Below are 24,151 nucleotides of genomic sequence, written 5' to 3'. Positions count from 1 at the left end.
GAAATGAAAATCGCAACAAGAAATTAGAAGTACAAAATCTTTAATAAAATAAAATTAACTGACTATAATCAAACAAACCGGATAAGCAACGAAATAAAAAATATCCTCGTGCATTTTCTATCGCACTGTACTAGAGTCAAGTCCTTCTTGAAAAACGTCAGTCATGAAATTCAAATATCATCATCACTCACAACACTTTGACACATTTAAATAATTGGAAAACATAATGGAAAATCAGCAGTTTAAGTCGTTTTTCCCTCATCTTGTTTGTTCATTCACTATCACATTTATTAGCCGTACTTTGTCCTCTCCGCTTTACCTATTCCTATTGGTCTCATTGTAATCCCTAGCTAGCTAAATAATAACTTGAATTTCCCAACGGTTCTTTTATAAACACAGAAAACCATTTCAAATACATAATAATAACATTATCGATCCATAATTGAGTAACTGCATGCCATCATCCGACCAACGGCATCGCATAGCTGCACCTGAAATAAAGTACTAACTACTGACATGTACAAGAAAATGATCCAATACCAGACGATCTGCGTTGCATCTGCACCTCTCCGTCCTGCTGAAATAATGCTACAGCACCAACTCACTACCTCAAGCAAATGCTACAAGTATTAACATACAGTACAGGTGACAATGATCTCAAGATCCAACTACCGTTCAAGTAGCTCGTCGAAGATCCTACTTATGTGTCCGCTTAAACATCCCACAATTTATGTGATCAAATCTGAACTCATTTCGATACATATGCTCAATCAAACTCTTCGAACGCATTCAATCAATGCTAAATAAATCGCTCACTTATCAGACACAATACGCAGTGAACATACCTTTCAATAACATTATCCTAACCCATTGGTCATCTCGAAGAATTAACTCACTAACGCAATACACAATTCAATAAATTATCCACTAATTATGTCGCATCAACTATACCTATAGATGACCCTACATGCCTTATGCCACCATAATATACACCGCATAATAAAACAATCATCATTCCCTAAATAAATAAGCAAATGTCATTGAAGAGCCTCACTATTATGCGTACCAACATCACATAATCCGATTAAATAAACACATCACAACACTCCGCGGAATTATTACATCGAAGGATCGCCACATCAATTATCTCACACACTGGTACATTGAAACTTACCTGTAACATTCAAGATCACATATCCACTTCACAGGTTGTTCCATTAATTCGGAAGCTACGCAGGAAAAATCGCGCCTAACCAAATATTTACCGACGGTGAACGGTATTCTAGCATATGCAGTCGTATAATGAAACGTTAAACTAACACCATTAACACGTTAGGTTATTCAAGTTATTTCACTTTAGATCACCTGTTCAATATTAAAAATCTGCATCTACTATAAGCAGCTACAGGTAAAGCAAAGGGACAAAAGTACGTCTACTCATCTGGTCTTCACTTCATGGTAAGGGTAGTGGTAGTCAGGTCATTCGTTCCAAGCCATCTCATCCATTTCGGCAGAGCCCGGATCCACCAGGATCCTACCAGTTTACTCAAACATTTTCTCCATATGGATTCCCTGGTTCACTGAAAGTAGCATTTTGAGCTTCAACCTGAAACTTGTACAGAAAGAGTTACCAAAAATTCATACAGATTTACAACTCCACTTTCATAGATCAATACTGGCCTGTATAAATTAACGTCGTTTAATGCTATTTGAGCTTATTAAATGCTGTTTAGCCCTCAACTTTACAAATCTTCCGTGTTTTTATACGTATACAAGAGCTACGCTCACGATTTGCTTCTCGATCTAACTTCATTATTTTCAATTATAATAATAAGGTTGCTTTCCATGAGCCACAGAGCTACTATCTTAACTTCATTACATGTGATTTTGACATTTGAGGAAACTCGCTACTGCAGAGATTCACAAAGGAACACGCGCTACTATTGTTCATTCTTTCAACATGAGGTACGTCACACCATACGCCTATTAGATGGTTAGCTATATACAATTCGAAGCTAATCCACGGCCTCCTTGACGTCTTTAAGACTAGATATAATGTCTGACCTTTCTTCTTCTCAGTTGTTGATATAATTCATTGCTGATATTTGCTTGTAGCCGAACTGCGGTCCGCTGTATACCACGGGGTTCAGACCTCGATCTTCTGATTTCCGTCCACAAGATCTACCATAAATTTGCGAGTTGTGTCGGCTCATATATTACGAACATATAAATTCGCCGCGCGTCGACAATTTATCTTACTTCCATGCCGTCCATATGCATCTGTTTGACTTATGACCTTCAATGACTCTCTGACACATGATTATACGTCATTGAAAGGTCATAATATTTGCAAATGTTTATGAAAATAGTAAGACAATATTTACACTGACTGACTGAGAAAGCTTTTGATTCCCCACCTTGAAGTGGTCTAGAGTGTTACGCCCTCTCTCTGCCCAAGGGATACGGGCTGGTTTGGGAGATGTGATGATTGAAGGTGGGGGGTAGAAGAAGTTAAAAAATGAGGAGATGGGTGCGGTTTGGCTTGTTAGAGAAGGGGTTTGTAACTTTATTATATTACAGTATTATTTACAAATTGCTTCTTTCTTTTTTTCGTTTAAAATGTACAATGATATATAAATACATTCTACAGTTTGCCACTACTTGGGATATTAACATAAATTAAAGAGTTTTATTTTTACAGTCATGAAGGTCTAAAGTTTAACATGTACTGATTAGAAATTTTCCCTTCGTTCCTAGGCCAAGATGGTCTCTTTTGAAGATAAGGGGCAAATATTTGAAGAGTGACATAGTATTCCTGGTGCACTCACAAGCCTACTTTTCAGGATGGAAGTCCATTCGCTGGGGGACTGGGAATGTGGGAATGTGTTCGGACATGGGTTTCTAATGTTGTAAAGTTGAAGTGCAAATTTAGGCCGGAATGGGTGGTTAGAAAATGAAGATTCAATGTTTGATTTGCTGCGGTTTGTGAGTGAGTGAGAACTACGGGTCTGTTGTAGGGGTGGATATATTGTAGGAATGAAATGGTGACAAAACGAATTAGATCTTCGACTGTAGGTGTTCGAAAAAGGGAACGGCTAGGTGATGTAGGTGGATCAATGATTCTGATTGATTTTGGGGAGGTGCGGGGTAGCGACGGCAGCTGAGAGAATACACTGCGCGATTATCTCCACAGGTATGGCATTGCGAGGGTTGATGCCTATTGCGACGCTTGGGTGTAGATGGATTTTGATTGCAGTGTCTATACTTAGGAGTCTTGGCGGTACACTGCACTACACAGCAGAAACTAAAATATTATATTTTGGTAACAATTTTAATTTCAGTGATTATTTTTGTATACTTTCGTGCAGGTATTTTTCAGGGGAGCGTGTCACGGTGTTCCAAGAGATGGCAAGGGCAAGCTTCGTTTACAGATTCGGAAAGTGATGCAACTAGAGGGTAGAAGATCCTGGACATTGTGCTGGTAAAACAAGATGAGCTCTATAGTGAAACGGAGGTAATAGATGGTATTAGTGATCCCGAAGCTGTTTTTTTCGTAGTTAAAATTAAATGTAATAGAAAGGAATGTCTTAAAATTAGGGCTATTAGGCAGTACCATATGGCTGATAAAAGAGGCATGAGAGAGTTTGAAAAACAGTAACAGTCGTCGGTGGAAAACGGTTAATAAAAATGTAAACATACACTGGGATGGGTTTAAAGCAATTGTTCCGCAATGTGAAAACAGGTTTGTGTCTTTAAAGGTGGTCAGGAATTGTAAATACACACTGTATTACAACAGAGAAGTAAAGAGACTAAGCAGGAGGTGTAGATTGGGAAGAAATAGAGTTACAAATGGCTGTGGAAGTAAGTAAAAACTGAAGGAACTAACTAGGAAATTGAATCTAGCAATGAACTTAGCTAAGGATAACATGATGCCAAATATAATTGGGAGTCAAACAAATTTTAGTGAAAATTGGAGGGATATGTATAGGTACATTAATGCAGAAACAGGTTCTAAGGAGGACATACAAGGAATCGGTCAAGAACAAGGGGAGTGTGTATGTGAGGATCTTCAAAGGGCAGGAGTATTCAATCAGCAGTATGTAAAGATTTTTGGTTTCGACGATAATGTACAGATAGAGGAGGTGACTAACGAACACTGACGAACTATTGAAATTTATCTATGATAGCAACGATATTTACCGTAAAATTAAAAAAAAAATTAGAAAAGCTGCTGGAATTGATAAGATTTCGGGGGATATGCTAAAGACAGTGGGTTGGGATATAGTTCCATATCCGAAGTACTTATTTGATTATTGTTTGTATGAAGGAACTATACCAAATGAATGGAGAGTTGCTACGGTAGTCCCTGCGAATAAAGGAGAGTGTGTAAGAAATAAAGCTAAAAATTGCAAGCCTATCAGTTTGACATGTATTGCATGTAAGCTTTGGGAATGCATTCTTTCGGATTACAGTATATAAAAAATGTTTGAGATATTAATACCTCGTTCGGTAGAAGGCAGGTTATTCCACCGAAGCTCAGCTTGTAGGATTCCAGCAAGATATATCTTGGATTCAAGAGGTCAAATGGACTGTATCGCTATTGACCTGTCTAAGGTATTTGATAGGATAGATCATGGGAGAGTCCGGCCCCGCTGTGTAGGGGGCAACGCGTCCGCCTGTCACCTGGCGGCCCCGAGTTCGATTCCTGGCCGGGACAGGGGATTTTGTCCGCCTCTCTGGTGTAGTGGCTAGTGTGATTAGCTGCCATCCCCGGAGACCCGAGTTCGATTCCCGAGTCTGCCACGAAATTTGAAAAGAGGTACGAGAGCTGGAACGGGGTCCACTCAGCCTCGGGAGGTCAACTGAGTAGAGGTGGGTTCGATTCCCACCTCAGCCATCCTGGAAGTGGTTTTCCGTGGTTTCCCACTTCTCTTCCAGGCAAATGCCGGGATGGTACCTAAGTCCACGGCCGCTTCCTTCCCTCTTCCTTGGCAATCCCTTCCAATCTCCCCATCCACCAACAAGGCCTCTGTTCAGCATAGCAGGTCCGGCCGTCAGGGCGAGGTACTGGTCACCCTCTCCAGTTGTATCCCCCGCCTCTATGTCTCACGCTCCAGGACACTGCCCTTGAAGGGGTGGAGGTGGGATCCGTAGCTGAGTCCGAGAGAAAAACCAACCCTGGAGAGTAAGCAGATTAAGCAGAAGAAGAATATAATTGCAGACTACTGGCAAAAATGAGTGCAATTGTTCTAGAAAAAGTGTGACTGAGGGGGTGGCATAATTCTAGAAAATAGAATTCAGAGAATTAGAGTAGGCGAAGCTTTACCTGACCCGGTAATAATTAAGAGGGTAATTACTCATGGCAGTATTGAAAATGAAAACCTGCAACCTGTTTTCCAGTCATTGACCGGGTCAGGGATGTAATGAATGAAGCATATATAGACTGGTAGTACGATGGGGTCCCCACTCCCAAAGTGATATATTAATGACTGATAGATGCTATGAAATGAGAATGGAGAGTGTTGGTGGAATGAAAGATGACAGGGAAAACCGGAGTACCCGGAGAAGAACCTGTCCCGCCTCCGCTTTGTCCAGCACAAATCTCACATGGAGTGACCGGGATTTGAACCACGGTATCCAGCGGTGAGAGGCCGACGCGCTGCCGTCTGAGCCACGGAGGCCAAGGCAGTATTATTGGGCGTTAATATTTTTTTATATATACAAATGATATGACTAAAGAAGTGGAATCAGAGATAAGGCAGTTTGCGGATGATATCATTCTGTATGGAGTAATAGATAAGTTACAAGATTGTGAGAAACTGCAAAATTACCTCGAAAATGTTGTGAGATAGACAGTAGGTATGGTATGATGAAAAACGGGATTAAAAGTCTTGTTGTCAGTTTCACAAAACACGTAATGTCCTCTCACTTTTAATTACTGCATTAATTGGGTGAAAGTTAATTTTATGGATCATTTTAAGTACCTAGTGTTAATGATAAAGAAAGATCTTCATTGGGGCAATCACATAAATGGCACTGTAAATATAAGCAAAAAATTCTGCACATGGCTATGAGGGTATTTAGGGGTTGTAGTAATGATGTAAAGGAAAGGGCACGTAAGTCCCCGGTAAGACCCCAACTAGAGTATGATTCCAGTGTATGGAACTCTCACCAGGATAACTTCATTCAAGAACTGGAAAAATCCGAAGGAAAGCAATTCGATTTGTTCTGGGTGATTTCCGACAAAAGAGTAGCGTTACAAATATGTTTGGGCTGGGAAGACTTGGGAGATATGACACGAGCTGCTCGACTAAGTGATATGTTCCAAACTGTCAGTGGAGAGATGGCGTGGAATGACATTAATAGACGAATAAATTTGAGTGGTATCTTTAAAAATAGGAATGACCACAAGAAGAAGATTGTAGCATTATCTGTGGATGATATTATTCTGTATAGAGTAATAAATTAGTCACAAGATTATGAGAAACTGCAAAATCACCTCGAAAATGTTGCGAGACGGACGGTAGATAATGGCATGATAAAAAATGAAATGTCGTATGGCTTTTAGTGCCGGGATATCCCAGGACGGGTTTGGCTCACCAGGTTCAGGTCTTTCTATTCAACACCCGTAGGCGACCTGCGCGTCGTGATGAGGATGAAATGATGATGAAGACAACACATACACCCATCCCCGTGCCATTGGAAATAACTAATTCAGGTTAAAATCCCCGACCTGCCGTTAATCGAACCCGGGACCCTCTGAACCGAAGGCCATTACGCTGACCGTTCAGCCATCGAGTCGGACAATGGCATGATGATAAACGGTGTTGAAAGCCAGGTTATCAGTTTCACAAACAGGCAATGTCCTCTCACTTTTAATTACTGCATTGATGTCCGGCTCCATGGCTAAATGGCTAGCGTGCTGGCCTTTTGTCATAGGGGTCCTGGTTTCGATTCCCGGCAGGGTCTGGAATTTTAACAATAAGTGGTTAATTTCGCTGACACGGGGGCTGGGTGTGTGTGTCGTCTTCATCATCATTTCATACTCATCACGACGCGCAGGTCGCCTACGGGAGTCAAGTCAAAAGACCTGCATCTGGCAAGCCGAACTTGTCCTCGGACATTCCAGGCACTAAAAGCCATACGCCAGCTTATTTCATTTACAGCATTGATGGGGTGAATGGGAATGCAAGAGGAAAAATTCGGGCAAATATTCGAGAGTAGTGTAATAGGACAGTTCGGCGGCCTCCTCCTCCTCCCGCGGTGCGGGAAATTTGAATTCTGGCCAGAAATTTGAATTTTGGCGGAAGATTTGAATTTTGGCGGGAGATTTGAATTTGTAAACAAAGCCACGTGATTTTTGACAGCCGTCATCGACAACAACGCATCGCTAACCTCACTGCTGCCATCTTGACGGGCCTAAACCTCAGTAGTGCCAACTTAACCTAACTAGCGTGAGGTAAACAAAGCCACGTGTTTTTTGACAGCCACGTGCTTTTGGACAGACAACAACGCATCGCTAACCTCAGTACTGCCATCTTGACGGGCCTAAACCTCAGTAGTGCCAACTTAACCTAACTAGCGCGAGGTAAACAAAGCCACGTGCTTTTTGACAGCCACGTGCTTTTTTGACAGCTGTCACTTAACCTAACTAGTGCGAGGTAAACAAAGCCACGTGTTTTTTGACAGCCACGTGCTTTTTGACAGACAACAACGCATCGCTAACCTCAGTACTGCCATCTTGACGGGCCTAAACCTTAGTGGTACCAACTTAACCTAACTAGCGCGTGGTAAACAAAGCCACGTGCTTTTTGACAGCCACGTGCTTTTTTGACAGCTGTCATCCGCCATCTTTAAACACTGTGCTGCCCTCTTAAATTCGTCACCTGTCATCGGCAGTGCTGCCATCTTGGCGGGCCTAAACCTTAGTGCTACCAACTTAACCTCACTAGCGTGAGATAAACAAATCCACGTGCAGCTGTCATCAGCCATCTTTAATCACAGCGCTGCCCTCTTTGTGGTGGCGGATAATTTGAAAAATGCTTTTTGATAGCAGCCATCTTTGAGCACCGTGCTGCCCTCTATGTGGCGGCGGTAAATTCCACGTGCTTTACAAACCTATATGCTTTTCTGACAGCTGTCATCCGCCATCTTTAATCACAGTGCTGCCCGGTGGCGGCAAATTCCACGTGCTCTTGTTTGGAAACAAAGCCATGTGCAGCTGTCATCCGCCATCTTTATTCACCGTGCTGCCCTCTTTAGCTACTTACCTTTGACAGCTGTCATCCGCCATCTTTAATCCAGAGAGAACAGTGCTGCCCGGTGGCGGCAAATTCCACGTGCTCTACAAACCTATATGCTTTTCGGACAGCTGTCATTAGCCATCTTTAATCACCGTGCTGCCCTCTTTAGCTACTTACCTTTGACAGCTGTCATCCGCCATCTTTAATCCAGAGAGAACAGTGCTGCCCGGTGGCGGCAAATTCCACGTGCTCTTGTTTGGAAACAAATCAACATGCTTTTTTTTGACAGCTGTCATCCGCCATCTTTAATCACCGTGCTGCCCTCTATGTGGTGGCGGCAAATTCTACGTGCTCTTGTTTGGAAACAAATCAACATGCTTTTTTTGACAGCTGTCAACCGCCATCTTTAATCACCGTGCTGCCCTCTATGTGGTGGCGGTAAATTCTACGTGCTTTACAAACCTATATGCTTTTCTGACAGCTGTCATCCGCCATCTTTAAGCTGTAAATCCCCGATTCTCGTGTTAGAAGTTGTAAAACAGATTCTTAATACGAGTTCTTTGACGTCAGGAAGGGCAACCGGTCGAAAACAATAGTGTATGATGTAAGAGGCTAGATACTGCCAGTTTTGCGTCAGGAACGGCAACTCAACAAATTCTTGCGATTTAAAATCTTAGTTTTGCGTCAGGAAGGGCATCCGGCTGCAAAACAATAGTTCGTGATACAGTGATTTAAAATCTAAAAAGACCATCTAGCTGTAAAACCCCGATTCTCGTGTTGTAAAACAGATTCTTAATCCGAGTTCTTTGAGGCTAGGAAGGGCAACCGGTCGAAAACAATAGCGTATGATGTAAGAGGCTAGATACTGCCAGTTTTGGGTCAGGAAGGGCAATTCAACAAATTCTTGCGATTTAAAATCTTAGTTTTGCGTCAGGAAGGGCATCCGGCTGTAAAACAATAGTTCGTGATACAGCGATTTAAAATCTAAGAAGTTCATCTAGCTGTAAATCCCCGATTCTCAAGTTGTCAAACAGATTCTTAATCCGAGTTCTTTGACGTCAGGAAGGGCAACCGGTCGAAAACAATAGTGTATGATGTAAGAGGCTAGATACTGCCAGTTTTGCGTCAGGAAGGGCAACTCAACAAATTCTTCTGATTTAAAATCTTAGTTTTGCGTCAGGAAGGGCATCCGGCTGTAAAACAATAGTTCGTGATACAGCGATTTAAAATCTAAGAAGAGCATCTAGCTGTAAATCCCCGATTCTCAAGTTGTAAAACAGATTCTTAATCCGAGTTCTTTGACGTCAGGAAGGGCAACCGGTCGAAAACAATAGTGTATGATGTAAGAGCTTAGATACTACCAGTTTTGCGTCAGGAAGGGCAACTAGTCTTAAAACAAAACAGATTCTTAATCCGAGTTCTTTGACGTCAGGAAGGGCAACCGGTTGAAAACTATAGTGTATGACGTAAGAGGCTAGATACTGCCAGTTTTGCGTCAGGAAGGGTAACTCAACAAATTCTTGCGATTTATACTCTGTAAAACATATTTTTAACCCCAAGAGAATCGAACCCGAGACTACCGGGTGAGAGGCATGCACACTAAACTAAACTGTAGGCTAGGGGTTTGTTCTACAGTCTTTGAAGTTGTATCGACGCAGTCATTCTGAGCGAGCCGCGGAATGCATGTGTTAGCTGAAATTGTACACGTATCTTCCGGCTGTAGTAGTAACCTTGAACGAAGACACGGTGTGCTGATAAGCGACTTGTAACTCACGAACGTCTTCTTAGCTGAGTAGCATTCAGCCCATGTAAGCTCTTAACATATTATGATTGTACGGAGAGGTTAAAACACAGTACCATTAAGGTTGTAAAATATTCTGTTCTGTAAAACTGAAATAGTCCTCCTCTGTGGTGTAGTAGTTAGTGTGATTAGCTGCTACCCCCGGAGGTCCGAGTTCGATTCTAGCCTACTCCTACCGAAGAAGCCTGCACAAGGCTTATTACCTCCATCCGACAGATGAATCACCATCAACGTCTTGTACTCAAAAATCATTTTCGAAGGAGTCTGCACAAGGTTTAACGCCCCCTATCAACAGCCCTTACTTAATGCTGGCTTTTTTGCACATCCCGCCTCTTAGATCATACACCATAGTTTTACGACCGGTGTTCCTTCCTGACTAGGATTTTAAATCGATAACTAGATATCCCGGTACCGGCACATAGCCTACTCCTAGCGAAGAAGCCTGCACAAGGCTTATTACCTCCATCCGACAGATGAATCACCATCAACGTCTTGTACTCAAAATCATTTTCGAAGGAGCCTGCACAAGGTTTAACGTCCCCATCAACAGCCCTTACTTATTGCTGGCTTTTTTTTGCACACCCCGCCTCTTAGATCATACACCATAGTTTTACGACCGGTTGCCCTTCCTGACTAGGATTTTAAATCGATTACTAGATATCCCGGTACCGGCACATAGCCTACTCCTACCAAAGAAGCCTGCACAAGGCTTATTACCTCCATCCGACAGATGAATCACCATCAACGTCTTGTACTCAAAATCATTTTCAAAGGAGTCTGCACAAGGTTTAACGCCCCCATCAACAGCCCTTACTTAATACTGGCTTTTTTGCACACCCCGCCTCTTAGATCATACACCATAGTTTTACGACCGGTTGTCCTTCCTGACTAGGATTTTAAATCGATAACTAGATATCCCGGTACCGGCACATAGCCTACTCCTACCGAAGAAGCCTGCGCACAGCTTAACGCCTCCATCCGACAAGTGAATCACACTCAACACTCTTCAATCATTCTCGCTACTTCGGAAGATAGCGGGTTCGAACTAGAAGCCGTAAAAAATAGCAAATGCTAGGCGAGGAGCCTGCGCGATCGTCATAACGTGATCTAGCTAAATGTAGTTTTAGCTCAATACCTTTAAGTGCCTACAGGTAAGGAATACCGCGGATGTAGCTTAGTGCCCTCCCGTTTAAGTCGAGAAGTCGAGGAATGCTCGCTAACTTTTTAAGGCTCGATCCGCTGCAGAACTCTTAAATTCTGACACCTCGGCATCAACAGGAGGTTCGATTCCGGCTTAAATACATCAGCCTGCGGGACTTCAGGAGAGCTCTTGTTGCATAAACACTTCGTTCCGAGTGTACTGCAGTTGTCAGCGATTTTCACATCCGCTTGGTAACAAGCAGCATATTTACTCGCTGCAGTCTGCGTGAAGTGCTCACAGTTCTCTGTATGCGTTTATTACGTACACACATCTCCCGTCTGCTGTGAATATTATTCTTCAGCCTTTATCTTAAGGTAAGGTAGAACTGTTAGTTACTTTTTGCAAAGCAACCTCTACGCTAGACATCTACATTCATATATGTTTGTTCTTTTTAGGTACCGTTCGAAAGTACGCATTTTATTCATCCGAGTAACAGTCTGCAGCACGTGCATTTTTTTAAAGGTATGTTTTCGAACTTTGAGTTGTAAAGATAACTAGGCTAGCTGATACACCCTACACTACATTCATATATGTTTGCTCTTTTCTTTTTAGATTCGACCAGAATATTATCATTCGAGTTTCAGGCTTGAACGTACGCATTTTATTTATCCGAGTAACAGTCTGCAGCACATTCATTTTTAAGGTATGTTTTCGAACTTTGAGTTGTAAAGATAACTAGGCTAGCTGATACACCCTACACTACATTCATATATGTTTGTTCTTTTCTTTTAGGTACGACCAGAATATTATCATTCGAGTTTCAGGCTTGAACGCACGCATTTTATTCATCCGAGTAACAGTTTGCAGCGCGAAGATTTTAAGGTATGTCTGACCTCTATTCGTTGAAACTTGGTTTCTTCTAAAACATCGTAACTTTAGTCTATTGATAAATAGTCATTTTCTTTAATCCTCATGCTATAGACGAGGTTAAATTTATAATTTCAAACACGCACATAGCTATGTCTGACCTCAGCAGGCTGAAACTTGGTTTCTTCTAAAACATCGTAACTTTAGTCGTTCTCTTCAATCCTCATGCTATAGAGAGGTTAATTTTATAATTTCAAACACACACATAGCTATGTCTGACCTCAGCAGGCTGAAACTTGGTTTCTTCTAAAACATCGTAACTTTAGTCTATTGACAAATAGTTATTCTCTTTAATCTGCATGTCATAGAAGAGGTTAATCTTATAATTTCAAACTCACAGCAATGTCCGACCTCAGTAGGTTGAAACTTGGTTTCTTCCGAACATTGCAACTTTAGTCTATTGATAAATAGTTGTTCTCTTCAATCCTCATGCTATGGAAGAGGTTAAATTTATAATTTCAAACACGCACATAGCTATGTCTGACCTCAGCAGGCTGAAACTTGGTTTCTTCTAAAACATCGTAACTTTAGTCTATTGATAAATAGTCGTTCTCTTCAATCCTCATGCTATAGACGAGGTTAATTTTATAATTTCAAACACACACATAGCTATATCTGACCTCAGCAGCCTGAAACTTGGTTTCTTCTAAAACATCGTAACTTTAGTCTATTGACAATTAGTTATTTTCTTTAATCTGCATGTCATAGAAGAGCTTAATCTTATAATTTCAAACTCACAGCAATGTCTGACCTCTATTCGTTGAAACTTGATTTCTTCTAAAACATCGTAACTTTAGTCTATTGACAAATAGTTATTTTCTTTAATCTGCATATCATAGAAGAGGTTATCTTATAATTTCAAACTCACAGCAATGTCTGACCTCTATTCGTTGAAACTTGGTTTCTTCTAAAACATCGTAACTTTAGTCTATTGATAAATAGTCATTTTCTTTAATCCTCATGCTATAGACGAGGTTAAATTTATAATTTCAAACACGCACATAGCTATGTCTGACCTCAACCATGTTGAAACTTGGTTTCTTCTAAAACATCGTAACTTTAGTCTATTGATAAATAGTCGTTCTCTTCAATCCTCATGCTATAGACGAGGTTAATTTTATAATTTCAAACACACACATAGCTATGTCTGTCCTCAACAGGCCGAAACTTGGTTTCTTCCGAACATCGTAACTTTAAGCTAATCATAAATAGTTGTTCTCTTCAATCCTCATACAATAGACGAGGTTAATTTTATAATTGCAAACTTACAGCAATGTCTGACCTCAACAGGCTGAAACTTGGTTTCTTCTAAAACATCGTAACTCTAGAGTATTGATAAATAGCCGTTCTCTGCAATCCTCATGCTATAGACGAGGTTAATCTTATAATTTCAAACACGCACACATAGCTATGTCTGTCCTCAACAGGCTGAAACTTGGTTTCTTCCGAACATCGTAACTTTAAGCTAATCATAAATAGCTGTTCTCTTCAATCCTCATGCTATAGACGAGGTTAATTTTATAATTTCAAACACGCACACATAGCTATGTCTGCCCTCAACAGGTTGAAACTTGGTTTCTTCCGAACATCGTAACTTTAAGCTAATCATAAATAGTTGTTCTCTTCAATCCTCATGCTATAGACGAGGTTAATTTTATAATTTCAAACACGCACACATAGCTATGTCTGACCTCAACAGGCTGAAACTTGGTTTCCTCTAAAACATCGTAACTTTAGTCTATTGATAAATAGTTATTTTCTTTAATCTGCATGTCATAGAAGAGGTTAATCTTATAATTTCAAACTCACAGCAATGTCCGACCTCAACAGGCTGAAACTTGGTTTCATCCGAACATCTTAACTTTAAGCTAATCATAAATAGTTGTTCTCTTCAATCCTCATGCTATAGCCGAGGTTAATCTTATAATTTCAAACTCACAGCAATGTCCGACCTCTATACATTGAAACTTGGTTTCTTCCGAACATCGTAACTTTAGTCTATTGATAAATAGTCGTTCTCTTCAATCCTCATGCTATAGACGAGGTTAAATTTATAATTTCAAACACGCACATAGCTATGTCTGACCTCAACAGGCTGAAACTTGGTTTCTTCTAAAACATCGTAACTTTAGTCTATTCATAAATAGTCGTTCTCTTCAATCCTCATGCTATAGAAGAGGTTAATCTTATAATTTCAAACTCACAACCATGTCCAACCTCTATACGTTGAAACTTGGTTTCTTCCGTAACTTTCGCCTAATCTCTATCGGTCGTTCTCTTTTCAGATGTTCCCCTGCTGCGAGGAATGTAATGTAACGTTTACAAGGCGAGATAACTTCATGCGCCATATGAAATCAAAACACCCTAGCATAACATCTGCTTTATGTAAAGTTTGTAGTGTGTATTTCGCTAACGTAGAGCGATACGAGGCTCACTTAGCAAAGGTACATCAAATATCTACTTGCCCTCAGGTAGTAGTAGGGAAAAAGCGTGCTGCTACTGATGTAGCTGTAGAAAGTACTAGTAGTAAAACACCTAGGAAAAATGAACTTCAAACTATTCACTGCGAGCACTGTAACACTGATGTACCATCTTCGCATTTTCAGGGACACTTACGGAGTAATGCACATAAAAATAATGCGTGTAGAAGTGGTAGTAACGCAAACATTGAGGAAATTAATACAGCATTTAAAAGTAGGATTGCTAGTTACCGAATTCGCACCAGTCAAAAGTTTCAGAGCACTTCAAACTTTTTAAATTGCGTTCAACCGGATGTACAACAGCTTCTTGCTAAATCTTTGTCCAATCAAAATTTATTTAAAGTTAATTTTGAACTTTTCGCCTTGTACATTAAAAGCTCGGATGAATCCGAAATAACGGACATTAAATCATTTAATACGAAGAATTTTGTCATAAGTCAGTCGACTAATTTTGGTGATGTACTTAGGGATGTCTCTAACATTATTTCAACTAAGAGCGAGGAATTTCAGGAAAAGGAATCAGGGTGGGCTTTAGTTGAAATAATGTATCTAGAAGTTAACATCAATAAGTACAATCCCATGCGAGGTTCATCGTACATCGAGCTGCCGACATGGATTCAGCGAAAAGAAGCTGTTGTAAACATCCAAAACAATGACGAAGCATGTTTTGCATGGGCGGTGATGTCGGCTTTAAATCCTGCGAAATCAGACGTAGCTAAGAGAACATCATCCTATCCACACTATTCAACGCAGCTAAATTTCGATAGTATAGAATTTCCTGTGCAGATAAAGGATATTAAGCGCTTTGAGGAACTAAATAACATTAGTATTAATGTGTATGGTGTAGAGAAAAAGTCTGTAGTAGGTCCTCTGTATTATACATGTCATAAGAAGAGTACTCATGTTAATTTACTCTATATTTGAAAACAGTGAGAATAGCCACTTTTGCTGGATTAAAAATCTGAGTAGACTTGTTGGCAGTCAGTTGTCAAAACATGATGGGAAAAAGTGGCTATGTGATGGATGCTTGCAGTATTTTAAAACTGAAGATCAGTTAACGAAGCACTCCAAGAATGACTGCAATCATGTACGTACAGAGATACCTACTACAGGCAATAATGTTTTAAAATTTACAAATTTTCACAAGCAGATGTGGGTACCGTTCGTGATTTATGCAGACTTTGATGAAGCCATCCTCACGCCATGCAACACATGCTCACCTAATCCTGACAACTCTTTCACTAATACTACGCACATGCATGTCCCGTATAGCTTCGCGTATTACATCAAGTGTAGTTACGATAGTACGCTTAACAAGTTAGAGCTGTATCGAGGACATGATGCTGCTAAAGTATTTTTAGAAAGACTTGAAAGTGATGCAGTTCGTCTCGGTCGTATTCTGAATAGTAATATTCCTATGAAGCCACTCACCGAAATTCAGTTAAATGATCATGAACGTGCTACAAAGTGTAGCATTTGTGATGGAGAATTTTCCTAAAATGACCCTAAAGTTTTTGATCATGATAATTTAACTGGTTTCTACAGATGTGCCGCTCATTATAGCTGTAATCTTAAGTATAGAGTTCCTAAATTTATCCCTGTAATTTTTCATAACTTATCTGGTTACGACTCTCATTTCATCATTTCACAATTTGGAGCTTCAGATGAAAAAGTAGATATAATCCCTCAGAATAAAGAGCGGTACATTGCATTTGCAAAGTCTGTAAAAGTAGATGCTGAGCATTCTATAAAACTGAGATTCCTTGACTCGTTTCGCTTTATGGCGAGTAGCCTCGATAAACTTTCTAGTCATTTACAACCTGAACAATTTACGGAAATTCGACGCGTTTTTCCCGAAGAAGCGCAGTTTAATTTACTTCGGCGTAAGGGTGTTTTTTGTTATGAATATCTCGACTGCTTAGAACGCCTCGAAGAACGTGCCTTACCATCGAAACAATCCTTTTACTGCTCGCTGAATTCAGCAGATATTAGTGATGATGACTATTTACATGCACAACATATCTGGGAGCAGTTCCACATTCAAACGCTGGGTGAATACTCCGATTTATATTTAAAGACAGATGTACTTTTGTTAGCTGATGTTTTTGAAAATTTTCGCTGTGTTTGCATGAAAACCTACAGCCTTGACCCATGTCAGTATTTTACTGCGCCTGGGTTAAGTTGGGACGCGATGTTAAAACACACGCAGGTGAATTTGGAACTGCTAACTGATATTGATATGGTGCACTTTATAAAATCATCTATTCGAGGTGGTCTAAGTCAGTGCAGCGGGCGGTATTCGAAGGCGAATAATAAGTACATGCCGAGTTTCGATTCTAGTCAGGAATCTCGGTATATCGTTTACCTCGATGCTAATAATCAGTATGGGTGGGCGATGAGTCAGCATCTACCGGTGAGTAGTTTCCGCTGGCTGACGCAGTGCGAAATTGATGCTTTACAGCTACACGCCCTAGGTGATGAAGCTGATAAAGGTTATTTCCTCGAAGTTGACTTACAGTATCCTAAAGAGTTACACACTTCTCATAATGACCTACCGTTCTGCCCTGAAAATATGAAGCCCCCGTACATCGCATCAACGACGAAAATGCTCATTGCTAATTTGTGCGATAAATCTAAGTATATCATTCATTACCGAAATTTAAAACAGTGTTTGCAGCATGGTTTGAAGTTATCCAAAATTCATCGCGTACTAGAATTTAATCAGTCACCGTGGCTAAAGCCATATATCGATCTGAACAATAATTTAAGAACGAATGCGGTTAACGAGTTTGAAAAAGATTTCTACAAGCCCATGAATAACAGTGTGTTTGGTAAGACTATGGAAAATGTTGACAAACGCGTTGATGTAAAATTGATTACAAACTGGGATATTATTAAGAAAAGGTATGGTGCTAACTATTTAATAAGTAAACCAAATTTCCACAGCTGCACCATCATACATGAGAATTTAGTTATTATACAGATGAATCGTGTTAAGGTTAAGTATGACAAACCTACCTACGTCGGCTTTGCAGTACTTGAATTGGCTAAAACACTCATGTATGAATTCCATTACGATTATATGATGAAGAAGTACGCGCATAATGCGCAATTGCTCTACACAGATACCGATTCGTTTATTTATCAAATCAAAACTGATGACTATTACAATGATATAAAGCCGGACTTGGGTAGGTTTGATACAAGTAACTATCCTGCAAATAATCAATATCATCTACCGCTAGTGAACAAAAAGGTTCTAGGTAAAATGAAAGATGAATGTGCTGGGAATATTATCGATTCATTTGTAGGTACTAAATCAAAGTCATATTGCATAAAACTCTTCAATGAATTACAAATAAAGAGATTGAAGGGGGTTAAAAAGAATGTCGTTCAGAATCAGCTAAGTTTTGAAAACTATAACAATTGCATTAAAAGTAATCCATCTGTTTTGCATAAGCAAATGTCTGTCATTAGAAGCAAGAAGCACCAGTTGTACACTCATTTAATTAGTAAGGTAGCCCTGAATAATGTTGATTGTAAACGGTTTGTCATTCCAAATTCTACCAACACGCTAGCCTGGGGGCATAGTAGTATTGATAGGTACTACTTTACATAAAGCAGATGTAAACATTATGCTAGAGGTGTGTACTTACGTTACGCTGTCTTACATCACAATTCACTGTACATATTGTAGGGAGAGGTACGCAGAGAGAGGAGTACGGCAAGTTTAAACTTGTACATTCAAGAATTGCATCGAGAAGTACGCAAACATCACTAGGGTAAAAACGATTCGAGATAAAACTTGTACATACAAGATGTAAATAAATAATGTAGAATTGGCATATTCTTTTATTTTAGGTTAGGTATTACCTTCATCCCGCTCCTTATTTGCAAGATAGAGTTTTTGTTTATTACTCAAAGAAGAAAAGCAAGAAGGAAGGTGTTGAGCAGATTCGTAAGTATGTTATTGTCTAGCTCATGTTGAGAAGAGATTTTTTCTAAACAGTGTTTGATTGCAATGCAGTGCTAAACAAGAGCACGTGGAATTTGCCGCCACCGGGCAGCACTGTTCTCTCTGGATTAAAGATGGCGGATGACAGCTGTCAAAGGTAAGTAGCTAAAGAGGGCAGCACGGTGATTAAAGATGGCGGATGACAACTGTCAGAAAAGCATATAGGTTTGTAGAGCACGTGGAATTTGCCGCCACTGGGCAGCACTGTTCTCTCTGGATTAAAGATGGCGGATGACAGCTGTCAAAGGTAAGTAGCTAAAGAGGGCAGCACGGTGAATAAAGATGGCGGATGACAGCTGCACATGGCTTTGTTTCCAAACAAGAGCACGTGGAATTTGCCGCCACCGGGCAGCACTGTGATTAAAGATGGCGGATGACAGCTGTCAGAAAAGCATATAGGTTTGTAAAGCACGTGGAATTTACCGCCGCCACATAGAGGGCAGCACGGTGCTCAAAGATGGCTGCTATCAAAAAGCATTTTTCAAATTATCCGCCACCACAAAGAGGGCAGCACTGTGATTAAAGATGGCGGATGACAGCTGCACGTGGATTTGTTTATCTCACGCTAGTGAGGTTAAGTTGGTAGCACTAAGGTTTAGGCCCGCCAAGATGGCAGCACTGCCGATGACAGGTGACGAATTTAAGAGGGCAGCACAGTGTTTAAAGATGGCGGATGACAGCTGTCAAAAAAGCACGTGGCTGTCAAAAAGCACGTGGCTTTGTTTACCACGCGCTAGTTAGGTTAAGTTGGTACCACTAAGGTTTAGGCCCGTCAAGATGGCAGTACTGAGGTTAGCGATGCGTTGTTGTCTGTCAAAAAGCACGTGGCTGTCAAAAAACACGTGGCTTTGTTTACCTCGCACTAGTTAGGTTAAGTGACAGCTGTCAAAAAAGCACGTGGCTGTCAAAAAGCACGTGGCTTTGTTTACCTCGCGCTAGTTAGGTTAAGTTGGCACTACTGAGGTTTAGGCCCGTCAAGATGGCAGTACTGAGGTTAGCGATGCGTTGTTGTCTGTCCAAAAGCACGTGGCTGTCAAAAAACACGTGGCTTTGTTTACCTCACGCTAGTTAGGTTAAGTTGGCACTACTGAGGTTTAGGCCCGTCAAGATGGCAGCAGTGAGGTTAGCGATGCGTTGTTGTCGATGACAGCTGTCAAAAATCACGTGGCTTTGTTTACAAATTCAAATCTCCCGCCAAAATTCAAATCTCCCGCCAAAATTCAAATTTCTCGCCAGAATTCAAATTTCCCGCGCCGCGGGAGGAGGAGGAGGCCACCGAACTGTCCTATTATACTACTTTCGAGGGATTATAATAACCTACCAACGGAGATATCCAATAAATTTCTAATCTTTGCAATCATTTAAGAAAATGTTAGGAAAGTAACAGATAGCGAATCTGCCACCTGGGCGACTGCCCTAAATGCTGATCACTAGTGACTGATTGACTGATTGATTGATTGATTGATTGATTGATTGATTGATTGATTGATTGATTGATTGATTGATTGATTGATTGATTGATTGATTGATTGATTGATTGATTGATTGATTGATTGATTGATTGATTGATTGATTGATTGATTGATTGATTGATTGATTGAGCTGTTCTGGGTTACAGTCAACACAGATAACTGCTGTTCGATGGAATCATGTTAAAATTCCTCTAAGGACAAATTGTAAAAACAACAATCTATTTCGACTGATTATACAAAATCGCCCTGATCATTTCCGTTCTAGATATACCTTATTTTTATTTTTTCGCGAGAATGTTTCTGGGCCCCTTTAAGGCCCAGACCCGCTTGCATTGCAGGTCCTGTAGGCTCTAAAGTTACTCCTCTGGCTAAGGTCAAAGACGTGTGACATGTCCTAATCTCCGAATACGTACTGGCAGGGTCTAATTGTGAGATTTTCTGTCAGGAATTTCTAAGTGTTTCCGTGATTACATCAGTTCTGAAAAGTATTAGAAGACCTTGTTGCCTGGCTTGCTGTGCTGAGAATCGAGCACAGCAATAATTGTTTAAAATATAAACCAGTTTTCCTCTTCAAGGTCATCCAGCAATGACTGTGCATTTCAGATGGCGTCATCCCATTTGCGATCACACAGGTAGAATACAAGACTATTTTATCTTTTTTATTAGTTGTCTTATCAGTGACATACAAACAGGTTGCTGTGAGGGAATTCCCTACTGAAGGACTGGAGCTGGAAGACAACACTCAAGTAACTGGCGCAACTACATACTAGAATTATGACGAATCGTATGTGGAAACTCATTAAATTACTTATGTTTACACCGGAAGAGTTGGCCGTGCGGTTAGGGGCACGCAGCTGTGAGCTTGCATCCAGGAGACAGTGGGTTCGAACCCCACTGTCGGCAGCCCTGAATATGGTTTTCCGTAATTTACCATTTTCACACCAGGCAAATACTGAGGCTGTACCTTAGTGAAGGCCAGGGCCGCTTCCTTTGCATTCCTAGGCCTTTCCTATCCCATTGTTTCCATAAGGCCTATCTGTGTCGATGCGACGTAAAGCAAAAATTAAGAAAAATTATATTTACCGTTTGAGACTGATGCGGTATTATCGTAACTGACAGATAATAAACAGGACTCAAATGAACCTTTTATTTCGAGTTACCGGATAGTTGTGGGTGTAAAGGCGGTTCAATGAGTTTTAAGAAGTAGGCCAAAAGATGGGCGTATTAAAACCGTTGAATTTTACACTTTCCAAATTCAAAATAAAGGATTTTGCCGTAAGACTTTGCTTCTTCGGCAGTGCTACCCTTTTTGAAGCAATTGTAGCTCATCTCAAACTTAGCAGTTAACCTACACATTCTTATACAACAGGGGTCACTATTAAATTACTGCTTCGCGTTAGAGGCGCGTGGCTGTGAGCTTGCATCCGGGAGATAGTAGGTTCGAATCCCACTATCGGCAGCCCTGAAAATGGTTTTCCGTGGTTTCCCATTTTCACACCAGGCAAATGCTGGGGCTGTACCTTAATTAAGGCCACGGCCGCTTCCTTCCAACTCCTAGGCCTTTCCCATCCCATCGTCGCCATAAGACCTATCTGTGTCGGTGCGACGTAAAGCCCCTAGCAAAAAAAAAATTACTGCTTGAATAATGCTCAAACTGTTCAAATATTCATACTAACACGTTAAGTAAACAGCTGCTCTAAATATAATTAGCCTACTTTCATCTACAGTAAATTTATGTATGTCTACCCCTTAGTCTCGCTTCTTGATACTGAGTCGGGGATGAGATGATGTGTTTAAATTATACGCCATATTTCTAGGTCCAAATGACCTTCCTGGCACCAACCTCAGTTGAGAAGCTAATGAAGATGAAATGTGTTATGGTGAATGACATTGGGTAAGGAGGTGGGTGGACCGACCCCTGGTCTGTACCGGGATTAGCCTGGAAGTGAATATATTAAACCACAGAAAAACTTCTGAGAACAGCCGTCGGAGGGGTCGAACCCGCGCGTTTCCCGCATGCAGGGCTTGGCACCATTGCCGTAGCGCGTTAAAACGCACGGGTACTCAGTCTACTTTCACTTACCGTCTATAAATAAAATGATAATTTTTGTCTGTATCCTCAGATCAGATGTACAAGATTTCAGAACTTGATGTTAAGGAAATGTTTAGATTAAAATAAGTTGAAGAAATTATAATTCTATAATGATAGTGCGAAAAGATGAGATTGCACTCGGGAAATAGTTGGTTCGAACCCCCTTGTCGGCAGCCCTAAGGATGTTTTTCTGTAGTTACATATCGTCACAACAAGCAAATGCTGGGGTCATACATTAATTAAGATCACGGCCGTTTCCTACCCACTCCTAGCCCTTTCCTATCTGATTGTTGCCATAAGGTCTAACTGTGTCGATGCGGCGTAAATCCAGTGGTAAAAAATACCCATGTCACCAAACATCCCTGACTTTTCCGTACATTTCTGTACGAGTATCCATTATATAAAGCACAATGACATTCATGTTGTAAGTAAGCACGCAGATAACAACAAAAAGTTACAGTACATCAAGGATGGATGTCTACAGCTGGAATAATTACAGTATAGTTGGGGACAAATCTTGACGACCTCGCCTCACACCACTACTTTTCAGCGGCAGCTCGGTGTCCATTAGCGACTTATAGGATTTACTGCCTCTACTGCAGCCAGAGTTGTCAAATCAGGAACTGCACTCGACACGAAGAAAGGGTAAATACTACAGAGAGTGGGGAAGAAAGTGGTTTGGCAGCCTCTCCAAAAACAAACAAGGATCACTTAGAACTCGTTAACGCAGCAGGGTGCAGGGTGTGATTGACTGCTGGCTTCCAGCTCGCTTCTAGGAACTGAGGCCATCATGTTTTTTCCTCCACTATATTTTAAAAACTATTGACCAATATTACCTCTAAAAAAAAAAAAAAAAGTTCCAGAGAAAGGGGACAGGTTGGGACAATCCGTATCACGCGGTTGTGTGGAGTACGCCCTAATTAGCAGTCCGCTTGCTGCATGGACGTTGGAAAACCCTGATAGGCTGCTGATAATTTTACAATGATCGCAAATGAGACAAATGGGACACAACCTTTCAGATGGCAACCAGCCTTGCTAGGTCACATTGTCTGACCTTGTCATACCTTCCATCACTGCCTCCCCCCTGTGGGTGGGGGCGGTAGAATAACACCCACGGTAACCCCTGCCTGTCGTAAGAGGCGACTAAAAGGGGCCCCAAGGGCTCTGAACTTTGGAGCGTGGGTTAGCGATCACGGGGCCCTCAGCTGAGTCCTGGCATTGCTTCCACTTACTTGTGCCAGGCTCCTCATTTTCATCTATCCTATCCGACCTCTCTTGGTCAACTCTTGTTCTTTTCCGACCCCGACGCTATTAGGTTTGCGAGGGCTAGGGAGTCTTTCATTTTCACGCCCTTCGTGGCCCTTGTCTTCCTTTGGCCGATATCTTCATTTTTCGAAGTGTCGGATCCCTTCCATATTTCCCTCTGATTAGTGTTATATAGAGGATGGTTGCCTAGTTGTACTTCCTCTTAAAACAATAATCACCACCACCACCATCACTGCCTGCATGGTTGTAGGCACGTTACACGAATTTTCGAATGACCCCTGGCCACAAGGCCCCAGCGACTCGGAACTTTGGAGCGTGGGTTGGCGACAACGGAGCCCTTAGCTGAGTCCTGGCATTGCTTCCACTTAGTTGTGTCAGGAACTCACTTTCATCTATCCTATCCCACCTCCCTTGGTCAACTCTTGTTCATTTCTGACCCCGACGCTATTGGGCTTGCGAGTGCCAGGGAGTCTTTCATTATCACGCCCTCCGTGGCCCTTGTCTTCGGCCCCAGGGGCTCTGAACTTTGGAGCGTGGGTTGGCGACCACGGGGCCCTCAGCTGAGTCCTGGCATTGCTTCCACTTACTTGTGCCAGGCTCCTCACTTTCATCTATCCTATCCGACCTCCCTTGGTCAACTCTTGTTCTTTTCAGACCCCGACGCTATTAGGTTTGCGAGGGCTAGGGAGTCTTTCATTTTCACGCCCTTCGTGG

General features: G+C 41.3%; 1 protein-coding gene across 1 annotated transcript in view; it reads left to right on the top strand.

Moving 5' to 3' along the window:
- The window catches only part of LOC136866642 (nose resistant to fluoxetine protein 6), a 695,618-nt gene that overhangs the window by 387,670 nt on the left and 283,797 nt on the right, over window positions 1–24,151 (top strand). The window lies entirely within an intron of this gene.

The sequence above is a fragment of the Anabrus simplex genome, chromosome 3, assembly GCF_040414725.1.
Source record: "Anabrus simplex isolate iqAnaSimp1 chromosome 3, ASM4041472v1, whole genome shotgun sequence".
NCBI classification, from domain to species: Eukaryota; Metazoa; Arthropoda; class Insecta; order Orthoptera; family Tettigoniidae; genus Anabrus; species Anabrus simplex.
Note: the sequence above shows the minus strand (reverse complement) of the source record. Positions and strands in the feature narration are given on the sequence as shown.